A 14,809-nucleotide genomic window follows, 5' to 3' on the forward strand; every position below is an offset into this window, starting at 1 on the left:
GAGACCAGTATGTGGTTCAATTGGAGTGAGCAAGGGATAGAAGAGTACAAGTTGAGATCAAAGAAGCAGTGGGCTAGATCATGTCTGAAAGGCTTTGGATTTCACTCTAATTTCATCTTTGAAGGGTTTTGAGCAGAGGATTACACTGATGCTGTGGTGAGAATAGAAGTTCAGCATGGAGGGTAGGGAGTTGGGGGTTCCATAAGAGACTAGTTAGGAGACTACTGTAGAAGGCCAGGCAAGAAAAGGTGATGGTTTGGACCAGGGTGGTATAAAAGGAAGTGGTGAGAAGGGTTTGGATTCTGGAGATATTTTGAAGATAAAGTCAACAGATTTTATTAACAGTTTAAATGTAGGATGTGAGAGAAAGAGAGGATTCGAAGACGACTCCAAGATTTTTGGCTTGAACTATTGAAAGAATGGAGCTACTGATGACAGCTAGGGATGTATGTATATATCTTGCATATGTGCATGTATCTTTGTCTCCTCTCAATAGTGACTGTGATCAGAGTCCCAATAAATATGTGTGTAGCTAATGTATATCTAAGTATTTATGTGTCAGGCATAGTATAACTAATGTAAGTATAAAATTGAATCCTTTAATGCATTTATATTTAATCAGTTAGTCCTTACACAAACCTAGGTGATAAATCCTACTGTTATCCCCATTTATATATAGGGGCACTGAGCCCTGTAGAAGTTAGTTAAATAGGGGCTGGCTGGTTAGCTCAGTCGGTTAGAGCATAGTGTTGTAACACTAAGGTCAAGGGTTTGGATCCACATACTTGCCAATCGCCAAAAAAAAGAGAAAGAAGTTAAATTACTTATTTAAGGATACATAGCTAGTAAAGAGGAAAGCTGAGATTCTTTTTATTCTTTATGTTTTTTCCAAATGTATTTCCCTACTTTTTCTTTTAAAATGTTTTAAATTTTTGAGCAGGTGACAGAGTCACATAGTTTATTTATTTATTTTTATTATTTTTTACATTCTAAGATGTTGTTGCAGAGCAGTGGGAGGGGAAGAGGGTACAGGGACGAAGGAGGGCGTGGGGGGCGAGGCTGGCCCATGGCGGCTCCTTTGCTGGCCGGGTTACAGAGTGTGGCGGGGTGTGGCTGAGGCCCTCAACCCCCTCCACCCTGGTCTGGGAGCCCAGGGGGCTTCTGGCTCTTCTAAGTTTTCTAGGTATTCTTTTGTGGTGTTAGACCTTTACTGGTTGATATCAGAACTTTGTCTCTGGGGTAAGGGAGGAAGGGGGTTTGGGAAGTGATAGGTTGGGCAAAGGGCATAAAGAAATATCATGATTTATAAGAATGAATATGCTAATAATAAATAAAAATTTTAAATAAAAAAATACCTTATACAAAAAAAAAAAAACAGAACTCTGTCTCTGATCTATGGGGTTTTTGTGTTTTCTTTCAGTTCTGTTTGGGATTATTTGCTGTTCCCACCACTTAAACTCTGCAATGGAACTAATTTGTTGTCCTTTGCTTACTTCTGAAAGGGGGGAACATCCTGTGGGGACCAGCACTTTACCCCTGTGGTTGAGCTAAATTGCTGTTTTGCTGCTAATTCTCTGGGGAAGGCTTTTTCTGCAGCTCAGGTTTTAATTGTTGACCTTGTAAGCATGTCTGAGTCTTGTGCGGTCCGGTACAGCTGGGTTGTGTGGATACTCTAGTCTAAGCTTCTGTCTCTTCAGCAACTGCACCCCCTGCAGATCAGTATTCCTGACCAGTCTCCAATGAGTGGTCCTGCGCTGATTGGGGGGCAGATCAGCTGTCCATGCTGTGCCCCAGTGTTCCCCAGTGGGCCCATCTCCCCCACTTCCCCTATTCTAAACACTTCCCATGGGACGGGCCATGCTCCAGTCCCTTGAGATGACTCACTGGCCTCTGAGTGCCTCCTTTTCTCAGTTGTGTGCAGTCCCTTGCTCCTCTGTGGGTTTAATGGGAACCCTGTCAGTGGTCTAGCTGGCCTGGGGGTCACCAAGGTCCTCTTCGCCCCTCCAGCCTCCAAGTAACTTCACACAAAGGGCACAGCAGTGGCTTTTGCCAGCTTTTGCTCCATGTGCCCGCTGGGGCCAGCTGTGAGATGGCCAGTGCTCAGAGTGGTTAGAGCAGTCCTTTCTTTCATTGCGGCTTCTCCTGCCTTCATGAACTCCATAGGTCCCTGTTCCTGTTCCCCTGAGCTCCAGTGGCCCCAGCTTGGCAGTCTTCATTTTCTGGGGGTTTTTTTTCTTTTTTTTTTTGGCAGCTGGCCAGTATGGGGGTCCGAACCCATGACCTTGGTGTTATAAGGCTACACTTTAACCACCTAAGCTAACCAGCCAGCCCAGTCTTTGTTTTTTAATAGTTATAAATTGGTTGATTATGGGAGAGAGTGATGCTGGGAACCATCTGTTCCTCCATCATGATTCTTCCCCAGCTCACATAGATTAAAAATGAAAAAACATGAAGTTTCTCTTTCAATCTTTTTTCTCAGCCATCCACTTCTCCTCCCACAGGCAGTCTCATTAACTTCTTGAATATTCTTCCAGAGATATTTTACTTCCTAACCTAGCAAATATGAAATAAAAAATACTTTCTCCCTTTTTTATTTTTTTAAACCCCCACAAAGGGTAACATACTTTATACTGCTCTGTATCTTGCTTTTCCCCTTGGATAACTTTTTACAACCTTATGCCATAATTTATTTAATTAGTCCCCTATTGATGGACACTTAGTATATTACCGGTCATTTGTTATTATAACCAATGCTGCAATGAATTACCTTGCACATATACCATTTTGTGAAGGTGAAACCTGGTATTATAATTGAGATCTGTCTGACTTTAAAGCCGCTTAACCTCTATACCACATTGCCTCCAAATACGGTATTGATTGATTTGAGATGATTCCTCTTAACTCTTCTCAGTTTTATGAGCATGCTTTATGCTTTTACCCTGACTTTCAGATCCCAGCCCCAGGTGCAGCCACTCCTAAACACCTACGAAGTTTATGAAGATGTGATCTCCTCAGGTGATCTTTGGGAACCTCATCCACACTTGGATGACTCTGAGGACAGAGGGGAATAATAAACTCAGAGCACCTGAGAAAAGTTTTCTTTGCATTTAGGTTTAAGGTAAATGTACTTTGGAAGTAATCCGGAAGGTGAAAGTATCTGTGTAGGGAAAAGGGAAAACCTTTCCTCAAGTGGAATGATGCTCTGACTCCTGCAAAGATTAATTGCACGCCAGCATCTTGAGCAATATATCACCTCATTATGTGTGACACTCAACATGCACAATTTTTGTCTTGCACAACCTTTCATTGTGCATGAGACTTTGCCCTAGATTTGAGTCATTTCCTGTTGAAATTTTACATGCACTTCGTGATGCTAAAATGTTTTCTGGTCATATGATCAGATAGATGAATAACTCAGCAACTGTCTAGCTCTGAACTTTGGTCTAGATTTTGTTCCAGTGACATGTACTCCCCTGTGAACTTTCACGTACATATCTGATTCCCTGAAATTATTAATAGTACTGCAGGAGAGCCTAATTATCCTTTTAACTCACTCTATTGATATTTGATATATCTAAATGCTTCATAAACATTATTAGTACATATATTTAAAGTTTGTTTTTTTTTTCCTTGGCAGTACACCTACCTACTTGGTACCTACTTGGCTGGTAGGGGGATCCAAACCCTTAACCTTCGTGTTACAACACCGCATTTTAACCAACTGAGCTAACCGGCCAGCCCTACATTTAAAGTTAAAACCACTCTTTTCCATATCAGCCATAGAAAACAGCACTTGCTTATCTTTTTCATCCTGTGATAATAGTAATAATTAATACTTATTGAGTCCTTACTATGTGCTAGGTATTGTTCTAAGTCCTTTAGGTAATACTCATAGGAGGTGGACTCTGTTATTGTTATTACCCCTATTTTATAAACGGAGCAGAGAAAGCTACTAGATAGGGAACATAGCTTAAGATAACATAGCTACTAGATAGGGAAACTGGCGTCTGGACCGCCTGCAATCTGGTTCGGGAGCCCCTGCTGTTAATCACTATTCCAAGAACGTGTTAGGACACAAAGCCCTTCAGCTCTCTTACTGCTGCTTCCCACCTGCCCCAAACAGCTTTTCCTTTATCCTACCTGTCACCACCTCCACACTCTACCACCTTAGCCCCAAAACTGGCAAAGCCGAGTTTGGGAACCAGCCATCAGAACACAGTACTTCAATTTAATGATGTACCAGAATGTCATGATTCCCTGACTGGGAGATGATAATATAACAATGGCTCTGTAATAGTTGAGGATGTTTTAATGAGTGCCACAGTCCTTGTGTAGAGGCCAAAAATGCTGGTAAGGGAAGTCAACAATGTCTTGGGATAGGTGTGTGTTCTAGGCAGGGTCCAGGAATCACCAGTGACCCCCAATGGGAGGTAGGCGTGGACCAGCTTTAGACTGAAGAACACTCCTTTTCCCACCCCTGCTTCCTAGAGATTTCCAACTTTTTCAGGGTTTCCATGAGAGCCAGACAAAACTAGTTTTTTCTTCATTTCAAAATCTCTCTCATTCCTGAATATTTCTTGAATCCTCCACTGATCCCTCTCCAATCCATCCTCCACATTGCTTCCAGAGACCACCTAATATCAGAGTAAACTCCTCTAGTGGCAGCCCAATATCACTTTCAGAATAGAATTTAAACTCCTAAGCCTGGGGCCAGCCCATGGCTCACTTGGGAGAGTGTGGTGCTGATAACACCAAGGCCACAGGTTCAGATCCCATATAGGGATGGCCTGTTAGCTCACTTGGGAGAGCGTGGTGCTGACAACACCAAGTCAAGGGTTAAGATCCCCTTACTGGTCATCTTTTAAAAAGTAAATTAAATAAATGAATAAATGAATAAATAAAATTTAAAATTCCAAATTCCATTTCTTAGTTATATTTCAAGTGCTCAATAACCACATCTGGCTAGTGTCTAGCATAAGGGCAGCACATAGAACATTTCCATTGCTGCAGAAAGTTCTATTCAACAGCACTGATCTAGAAAGATCATGCTTTCATTGGTAGAGATCAATGGAGTTAAAATAAAATTTATATGCCATTAAGAAACTATTCCAATGAACACATGAGGGTAACATTGTTAATAACATCATTTTGAAGAATGGCTGCTAATGATTTACCTTTGGAATATTCGGATCCCTATACAGGGATGGCCGGTTAGCTCACTGGCTGAGCGTGGTGCTGACAACACCAAGTCAAGGGTTAAGATCCCCTTACTGGTCATCTTTTAAAAAGTAAATTAAATAAATGAATAAATGAATAAATAAAATTTAAAATTCCAAATTCCATTTCTTAGTTATATTTCAAGTGCTCAATAACCACATCTGGCTAGTGTCTAGCATAAGGGCAGCACATAGAACATTTCCATTGCTGCAGAAAGTTCTATTCAACAGCACTGATCTAGAAAGATCATGCTTTCATTGGTAGAGATCAATGGAGTTAAAATAAAATTTATATGCCATTAAGAAACTATTCCAATGAACACATGAGGGTAACATTGTTAATAACATCATTTTGAAGAATGGCTGCTAATGATTTACCTTTGGAATATTCAAAGTGATTCAGTAGAGAAAGAAGAAAAAGAAGCCAGTAGTAAAACAAACTTGTTAGAAAATTGCTTTGAGGAATCTCGGCAATCAGAAAGCTGTATCTTAAAAGTAACTAGCAATTGTCAAAGCAGATTTCTATAGGCTTTTCCCAAGATATACAGAATAAGAAGTAGGCATATAAAGATTGGGATTGTAAAAGGGTGTTCATTCATTTGTGTTTTTGTATAGTAATTTTCTTACATTTACGTCAACTTATGAAGTAGGATTTGCCTTAAAATGAGAGAAGGAATTTTCCATAAGTTTCAGATATCTGATAAACACTGCATTTTATACATTTCTTCTTAGAGAGGAGTTTTCATTTTAAGAATAAATATTAATGGCTTCAAAAACACTAGCTTTGAGGAAGGTGAGGAGAGGTGTATCTAGGGACAACGTACACAGTGGGAAGCAAGAGGATCTATACTATGCTTCATTTGTACTGGATTCCTAAGATGTGAACTTTTCAAGACATTTGAAGGAGACAGGGATATTTCAGAATTTATCAAAAACTTTAGAAAGTCTTTCAATGAGTCATAATATACTGGTACCAATAAAAATTGGTAATTTTCTCAGTGATTTATGATTTTTTCAACCTGCTCCTTAAATCTAGGCACTTCTCACGATTTTTGCAGACCCTCCTTTCTTTTTTCTGGACTCTCTCCCTTGACCCTGAGCCATGTCACATAACTTCTTTCTTTATTCAGTTTTTTTGGCAGCTGGCCTGAACAGGGATCCAAACCCCTAACCTTGGTGTTACAGCACTGCATTCTAACCAACTGACCTAATTGGCCAGGCCTTTATCACATAACTTCTAACTCCAATCGTTACCTCCAAATAATGACAAGTAATGACTCCTAAATCAACCTTCCCTACCCCTAAGCTTTCTTTCCTTTTTTTTTTTTTTTTGGCTTCTGGCCGGTATGGGGATCCGATCCCTTGTCCTTGGTGCCCACCGCTAAGTTTTCTATGCATCTAGGTACAATGTGTGCAGGCCAGTGCTGCTGGTCTAAGAATAACTTTGAGTAGCAAAGCTCTAGATATTGGCTATCATCTTCTGTAAAGGGCCAGATAGCAAATATTTTCAGTTTGGTGGGCTGTACAGTCTCTGTTAGGATTACTCAACTTGGTCATTGTAGCATGAAAGCAGCCACAGATATTATGCAATCAAATGGACATGGCTGTGTTCCAGTAGGATTTTATTTGCAAAAAGGGCTGGTGGATAGGAGTTGGTTATGGTTTGCCAATCCCTGTTCATCACTGATTTTTTTTTTTTTTTTTTTTTTAAAAGATGACCGGTAAGGGGATCTTAACCCTTGGCCTGGTGGTGTCAGCACCACGCTCAGCCAGTGAGCAAACCGGCCATCCCTATATAGGATCCGAACCCGCGGCCTTGGCGTTATCAGCACCGCACTCTACCAAGTGAGCCACGGGCCGGCCCGATTTTTTTTTTTTTTAAAAGATGACCGGTAAGGGGATCTTAACCCTTGGCCTGGTGGTGTCAGCACCACGCTCAGCCAGTGAGCAAACCGGCCATCCCTATATAGGATCCGAACCCGCGGCCTTGGCGTTATCAGCACCGCACTCTACCAAGTGAGCCACGGGCCGGCCCGATTTTTTTTTTTTTTAAAAGATGACCGGTAAGGGGATCTTAACCCTTGGCCTGGTGGTGTCAGCACCACGCTCAGCCAGTGAGCAAACCGGCCATCCCTATATAGGATCCGAACCCGCGGCCTTGGCGTTATCAGCACCGCACTCTACCAAGTGAGCCACGGGCCGGCCCGATTTTTTTTTTTTAAATAAGAAAATGAAATCTATTGTGTACAGTTTCAAAGGCTGGGAAGCCAAAGTCCAAGGAACACATCTGGTGAGGGTCTTTTGTGGTGACTTTACAGCAAAGCAGAGGTCTTGCATGGTGGAGCAGAGAGAGAGACTCTCACATGTGCTCTCCTTTTAAAGCCCTCCAAACTATGCCCACGACCACTATTAAACCATCAACTTAATCACTTCTTCAAGGTCCCACCTTTCAATTATCAGTAATAGGATTTCTCACCCTCTCAGCGCTTTCACAGTTGGGGCCAAGTTCCAATACCTGGAACTTTGGGGGACACAATTTAAGCTTCAATGAGTTTGGGGAGGCACATTCAACCCCCAGCCCCTGGCCCCCCCAAAGCTCATGTTCTTTTCACATACAAATACATTAATTTCATCCCCAAAGTCTTAAGTTGTTTCAATTCAAAAGTCCAAAGTCTCAGTGTCACATCTGTGAAATCAAAACAAGTTATCTACTTCCAAGATACAATGGTGGGACAAGCATAGGGTACATATTCCTATTCAAAAAGGGAGAAATAGGCCAAAAGAAAGGTGTACAGGTCCTAAGGAAGTCTGAAACCCAGCAGGACAGGGATTAAATCTCAAAGCTGGCACATAATGTATCTTGACTTCAATGTCCACTGAACACTGGTGTGGGGGTTGGGTCCCCAAGTCCTAGGGCAACTCTGCTTCTATGGCTTTCTTGGTCTGAGGCCATGTTTAGCTTTTGCAGCCTGGCATTGTATACTGGTAGCTCCACAAATCTGGGGTCTCCATGGTGGTCCCACTCTCATGGCTCCACTAGGCATGGCGCTGATGGGGTTTCTCTCCTGCAACTCCAGCCCCACAGATTTTTGCAACTTCCTGGGCCCCTAGGATTTTCCATACATCCATTGAAATTGGGGTGGAGGCTCCCAAGCCTCCACAGCTCTGGCATTTTGCGAGCCTGCAGACCTAACACTATGTGGACATAGCCAAAGCTTTTGGTTTCTATTTTCCAAAGCTGCGGGTCCAGCCACACCTGGGGCCAATTTAGCTACAGCTGGAGCAGCCATAGCAGGTGGGGTTCTAGTGTGGGGAGCAGCATCCTGAGGTGGCCCTGGGCAGTGAGCCTGTGGAGGACACCTTGGGCCTATTCCCCAAGACCATTCTGTCTTCCTAGGTCTCTGAGCCTATAATGGAAGGCAGCCTTCATGATCTCTGAAATGCCTTCAAGGCCTTTTTTTCCTTCTCTTGATAAGCTCTTTCTTTTGTACTAATTTCCTTAGTAAACTGTCACTGGGCTACACCATGCTTTCCTGAAAATGCTCTTTGCTTCTCTACCACATGGCCAGGCTGCAAATTTTCCAAATCTTTACACTCTGTTTTCCTTTTAATTATAAATTCTGGCTTTATGTCTTGCCTTTCCTGTCATAACTCAGCGTAAGCTGTTGCAAGTATCCATGTGGCTTCCTGAATGCTTTACTGCTTAGAAATTTCTTCTGCCAAATATCCAGGTTCAACATCTTTAAGTTCCATATTCCATAAAATTTGGGGGCATGAACAGAATGCAGCAAGTTCCTTGCCAATTCATAGCAAGGGTGAGCTTTGCCCCAGTTTTCAAAGAGCTCCTTTTCATTTACATCTGAGATCTTATCAGAATGGTCTTTACAGTCCATATTTCCATAAGCATTCTGGTCACCATCATTTAACCAGTCCCTAAAACATTCCAAATCTTCCCTAGTTTTCTTGTCTTCTAAACTTTCACCAGCATCTAGGCTTTTCCTAGTCTGCTCCTCCAAATTCTTCCAGCCTCTCCTCAACACCCAATTCCAAAGCTGCTTCCACATTTTCAAGTACTTACTATTAGCAACACCCCACTTCTCTGGTACCAATTTTTTGTAATAGTCCATTTCTGTTGCTTATAACAAAATACCCAGAACTGCATGATTTGTAACAAAATGAAATGTATTGCTTACAGTTCTGGAGGCTGGGAAGTCTAAAGTCCAGGGAACATATCTGGTGAGGGTCTTCTTTGGTGGTGGCTTTACAGCAATGCAGGGATCTCACAAGGCAGAAAATGGCAGAGCAGAGAGAGTGATCACTGAATTTGAAACAAGAAGCCCCTTCAGAATCCACTAGGATAGAAGGACGGAAACAAGAGGGAACGAAGAACTGAGTAGTTTCTTCTCATTTACTTTAACCAGAGCAATTTAGCTTTAATCCATTTTGTTTACATAGCTGATTAAGCTGTCATTTGCACAAAGGGTTTCACAGCCAAAAAGTTTCAAAGCCACTTGTCTACATGTTCTCTCAGGTTCATTCTAGGTATGAATCTCTGACCTCCCTCAATCTAGTTGCTGTCTGCTTTGATCCACCTTTTCTGCCAAAATAGTAACCTAATTGTCCACTTCTGATCATATCACTTCTCAACCTTCAGTAACACCCCATGAGCCATTCCAATCTTCCTACTTAATCTGTTAATCTCTCCCTACTGGCTTCTAATATACATCAGCCACACAGGGCTCTACGTATGAGACTCCCCAAAATGCTTTCCCTTGTCTTTCTGCACATTCTCCCCGTGCTCAGGATGCTCTCTCCCTCCCCTGCTGCTTCCCCTTGGTGATATCCTCAAATGCTACTTGCTCTGTGGAATCGTCTATTTCACCACCCAGAAGCAGTGTCTATTCTATGTTCCTGCTGCACTTTGTTTTTCTATGTGTCCATTTCCCAGCTCTCCTGCTGAATTAACGCTCCTTAAGGGCAGGAAGCATATTTTACAGATCTCTTTACCCAGCATAAGCACCAGCTCAGTACCATATTCGTTGAAGCTTTTGAGCTCTTAGTTTGGATTGAAAGGGGACATGCCCTGGTAAAGAGTCCCCTACCTGCCCAGATACTTCTTCACTTATCTTCTTACTCCTTCCCCTACTGCCTGGAGAAGGCCACAGTTACCATGCACAGGCATTTCCCATTGGTCTTAGATTATACGAGTGCCTGGTTGGTGCTTAGGAGCTAAGAAAACAAGATCCAGGTAAACTAGCAGTGAAAGGAACGTGAGGAAGGGGCTTGAGAGAGAGAGAGACAGGTCCAGAAGCCTTAAGTGACAGGCAAACATAATGCTTCTGGCCCACGTGGGCAAGGTCTAGGCTGTGGCAATTGCCAGGGTTTTGAGAGACATTGTTTTGCAGTGGGAAGAGAGCAGCAGGTTTTGGAAGAGGAGATGCCGACGCTTAAAATTTACAGCTGTTTAACTTTGGGTGTTTTTTTTAATCCTCTGAGCCTCATCTGTACATCAGGAATAAAATATCTTTTGAAATGCTCTGAGGATTATAAATAATGTCTCTGGTACAGAGCAGGGGCTCAACAAGTGGTATTACAGCCTGTGGAGAAAGTGAAGAAGCAAAGAAGAGCTAAAAAAAAAAAAAAAAACAGAATAGGGAGGGGGAATGGTTCTTAAGGTAAATGTCATTAATTGCTCACATTGGCCTCCTTTTTTAACTACGGCTGATGTGACAGTGCAGTGATCTATAGTGTGCATAGGAATCACCTGGGGATCCTATTAAAATGCAGACTCTCCTTCAATGGATCTTGGTGGGCTTGAGACTGTGCATTTATGATGTCTTGTTGCTGGTCTGTGAGCCACATTGTGAGCAGCAATGTGGACAAGCAAAACTTGTCCACGCAGGCTGTTGGGATCAAGAAAGATGGGATTAAAAAAAGATCAAAAAAGGTCCACTGGGCTTCCTGGCTTGCTTCTCTCACATGTCTAAAAACTACCAAACTTTCAAGAAGAATGAAGTCAGCTAAGGAAGGTTAAAGTCTGTCCCATGTAGGATGGTAAAGGGCAAGGGTAGGGAAATTACCATACTGAACTTGTGTTCTTTGGGGCTTATCTGCAGACTGTATTTGGACCCAAGTAACTGGATTTAAATTCTTCTCTGGGAATGTTAATGTCTTTAAATGCTGGAATAGAAAAGGATTTAGTAGGAGGCAAGAAAGTATAAAAAGCTTTTGCGGGCCGGCCCGTGGCTCACTCGGGAGAGTGTGGTGCTGATAACACCAAGGCCACGGGTTTGGATCCCATATACGGATGGCCGGTTCTCTCACTGGCTGAGCATGGTGCAGACGCCACCAAGTCAAGGGTTAAGATCCCCTTACCGGTCATCTTTAAAAAAAAAAAAAAAAAAAAAAGCTTTTGCAACATACCATTAACATTCGACACAGTTTCATCAGCAGTAAAATGGGAATAATAACAAGACTACCTAAAGCAAATATAGCAAATTATTAACTGTAGAATCTAGGTGGTGGATGTGTGGATGTTCACTGAACAATTATTTCAACTTCCTTGTATGTTTAAAAATCTTCATAATAAAAAAATTTTTTTGAAATGCTTTCCACTTTTCAGGGTTTCTGTAAGACTGAAATAAGATAAATTAGAACACAGTAAATATATCTAAATAACATTAGCCTAATCCGAACAGTGCTTACTCTCTGAGGGACTTCCTCTTAGCAGTTTTAGAAATTATTTTATAAGCATAATACACATAAAATATGTCTGGAAAGATACATAAGAAAATAATAGCATTTGTTGCCTCCAGGGAGGGGGAACTCTGTGGTGAGAAGACAAGAATGGAAGGGAGACTTTTCACTGTATCCCGTTTGTAAGTTTTGAGTATCAGGTTATGTGTATGTGTTACCTATTCAAAAAAAAAAAAAAAAAAAAAAGACCTCTCAAAATCTAATAGTCTGCTTCCCTTCCAAGTAGTATAATTAACTGTAGAACTTGCTGTGTGTGGCCCTTGGTTACTAAAGAAGTCAATGTCCAGCTCCATGAAGTGGGTCATTGTTAGGCTGGACTGACCTGTCAGAATCCAGCTGGCTCAGTCTGTTTGAGGACATTTTCAATTGAGCCAAAGGACTGCATTTTCCATTCCTGCTTTCCAGACAGGGCTGGGATCAGGAAGTACCTAAGTGGGGTAAATCAGAAGAATGAGGGGTTCAGAGGCAGACTGCAGGGCTGGTAGGCACCACTGCTGCAGTTTTGCATTAAACGAGGTAGACAGAAGTAGGGAGTGAAGGGCTACATCTCATGACTGGCACATAGTTCTGTGTAAATAATACCTTACACGTTCCCTACTTTACAGTTTACAGAGTGTTTGTAAACGTGACCTCCTCTGAGCCACACAACTTCCCTGGGAAGTAAGTAGGCAAGGATTTTGTCCTGATTTATTGAAGAGGAAACTAATGGCCCAGATATATACCTCTCACATATCCTTCCAACTGCAGAGAGCAGTTGTCAGAGGGCTCCTGCTGTGTTTGACCTGAGGCCATGCTACCCATGAGCTGCTCCTGGCCAGTGACTGAGTGCAGCAGGGTCTTAATGGCAGGCTCATTCTTTGAGATAAGGGACTCCTGTGATGACTTGAATGCTCCCCAACAGCCTTGCTGAACTTTCCTTAGAGTGCATTGCAATCCAACGTGCTTCTATCTACCCTTCCATCCTTCCCTGTCCTCTTCACTAGGGTGAGGCCTGCATCACAGTCTGATGGATCTACCAGCCTCTCCTGGCTCCTTCCCATTTTCTCTTAATGGCATTTCCTGCAAGTTAGTACTGTTTTGGTATCAAACATAGAACTGCATGATTCCAGTTATGCTTTTAATCAATGAACTATATTGTTTTTCTTTTCAGAAATTCATTTTAACTTGAGTAACTAGATGGCACATCTTTTTTCCTACAAGCTTGCTGCCATTTTAATACTGGATTATTTAAAAAAAATTTTTTGGGGGCCGGCCCGGTGGCGCACTGCTATAGTGCGCCGCTTGGGAAGTGCGGCAGCGCTCCCGCCGAGGGGTCGGATCCCACATACAGACCGGTTCCCGCTCACTGGCTGAGCGAGGCGCGGGAGCAACATCGAGGGTTGCGATCCCGTTGCCAGACACAGAAAAAGACAAAAAAAAAAAAAAAAATGTTTTAAAAAAAAACGGGAGCAACACCGAGGGTTGCGATCCCGTTGCCAGACACAGAAAAAGACAAAAAAAAAAAAATGTTTAAAAAAAAAATTTTTTGGCAGCTGGCCAGTAGGGGATCTGAACTCATGACCTTGGTGTTATAAGACTGTGCTCTAACCAACTGAGCTAACCAGTCAGCCCTAAAATATTTTTATATATATGATTATATCTGGCACATTACATAGACAGAGAAATGAAAATTATTTTTGTAAAAAATGTAATTCTGTTTTATATTAAATTATATAAACTTATAAGACTCAGTTTCACAAAGATTTCTATTTAGTTTTTATGCAGACCTCAAGATTTTTTGGTTGTTCTTTGTTTAATGATTTGTCAGCTCCCATTCTCCATCTCCATTTCTCATTGTCCTTGTCAGTGCTCTGGGGTTTGCAATTATGTTTAACCTAAGGGTTCTAGAAATTTATGCAGCCAGGTAGCCCTTGAGGTTTAGCAGGGAATGTCATAAACCCACAAATGATGGTGACAGGAAGAGGCTGTTTAAGTCTGTTGAAATGGTGTCACCAGGAGAATGGGGACATTGTGAGCTGTGAGCAGGATGCCATTTAACACAGCGTGGGGAGGAGGCAGAGGAACCAGCAGGCTCTTACATTTAGGCTCTTCTTGGAATTGGCTGGCAGTGGCTGTTTGCATGAGTTCCCAGGACTCCACTGGAAGTTCTTTTTTTTTTTTTTTTGGCAGCTAGCTGGTACAAGGATAGAGGGAGTTCATACTAAACAGAATGTTTAGTCAGAATATTAGGGCTTCGGGCCGGCCCGTGGCTCACTCGGTAGAGTGCGGTGATGATAACACCAAGGCCACGGGTTCGGATCCCACATAGGGATGGCCGGTTCGCTCACTGGCTGAGCGTGGTGCTGACAGCACCAAGCCAAGGGTTGAGATCCCCTTACCGGTCATCTTTTTAAAAAAAAAAAAAAAGAATATTAGGGCTTCCTTCCTAAAGTGTGCTTAACTGGGAAAGAAAGCAGGAACCCCTAGGGCCAATATTCCTGGAGTGGTTGACACTGAAGGGATGCATGGAAGAAGGGCTGCAGGGAGAGGGTTGCTAGAGAGGATTTCATAGCAGCTGGGATACCTGGGTCGTGTGAAAGCAGCACTCATGGTCATCGGACTGAAGCATTTTAATGCCTACCTTCTGCTCTGTGTCCCCACAGAGACAGGAAGGGTGGCTGGAGAGTAGAAGGAGAGTGCCAAAGCCAGAGGGCCAAAGGAAAGGGAGAGCTGGGCAGCAGTACTTGCCTTGGTGAAGACATGAAGGAAGTTTTTTTTTTTAAAAGATGACCGGTAAGGGGATCTTAACCCTTGACTTGGTGTTGTCAGCACCACGCTCAGCCAGTGAGCGAACCGGC

The 14,809-nt window shown here is 42.5% G+C and overlaps 1 pseudogene; it reads right to left on the bottom strand.

Annotated features, from left to right (window-relative positions):
* The window catches only part of LOC103596245, a 14,867-nt pseudogene extending 2,103 nt beyond the window's left edge, over positions 1-12,764 (bottom strand).
* Positions 12,765-14,809: the final 2,045 nt, after the last annotated feature.

This window comes from Galeopterus variegatus, unplaced genomic scaffold (genome assembly GCF_000696425.1).
Source record: "Galeopterus variegatus unplaced genomic scaffold, G_variegatus-3.0.2 Scaffold1965, whole genome shotgun sequence".
Classification (NCBI taxonomy): domain Eukaryota; kingdom Metazoa; phylum Chordata; class Mammalia; order Dermoptera; family Cynocephalidae; genus Galeopterus; species Galeopterus variegatus.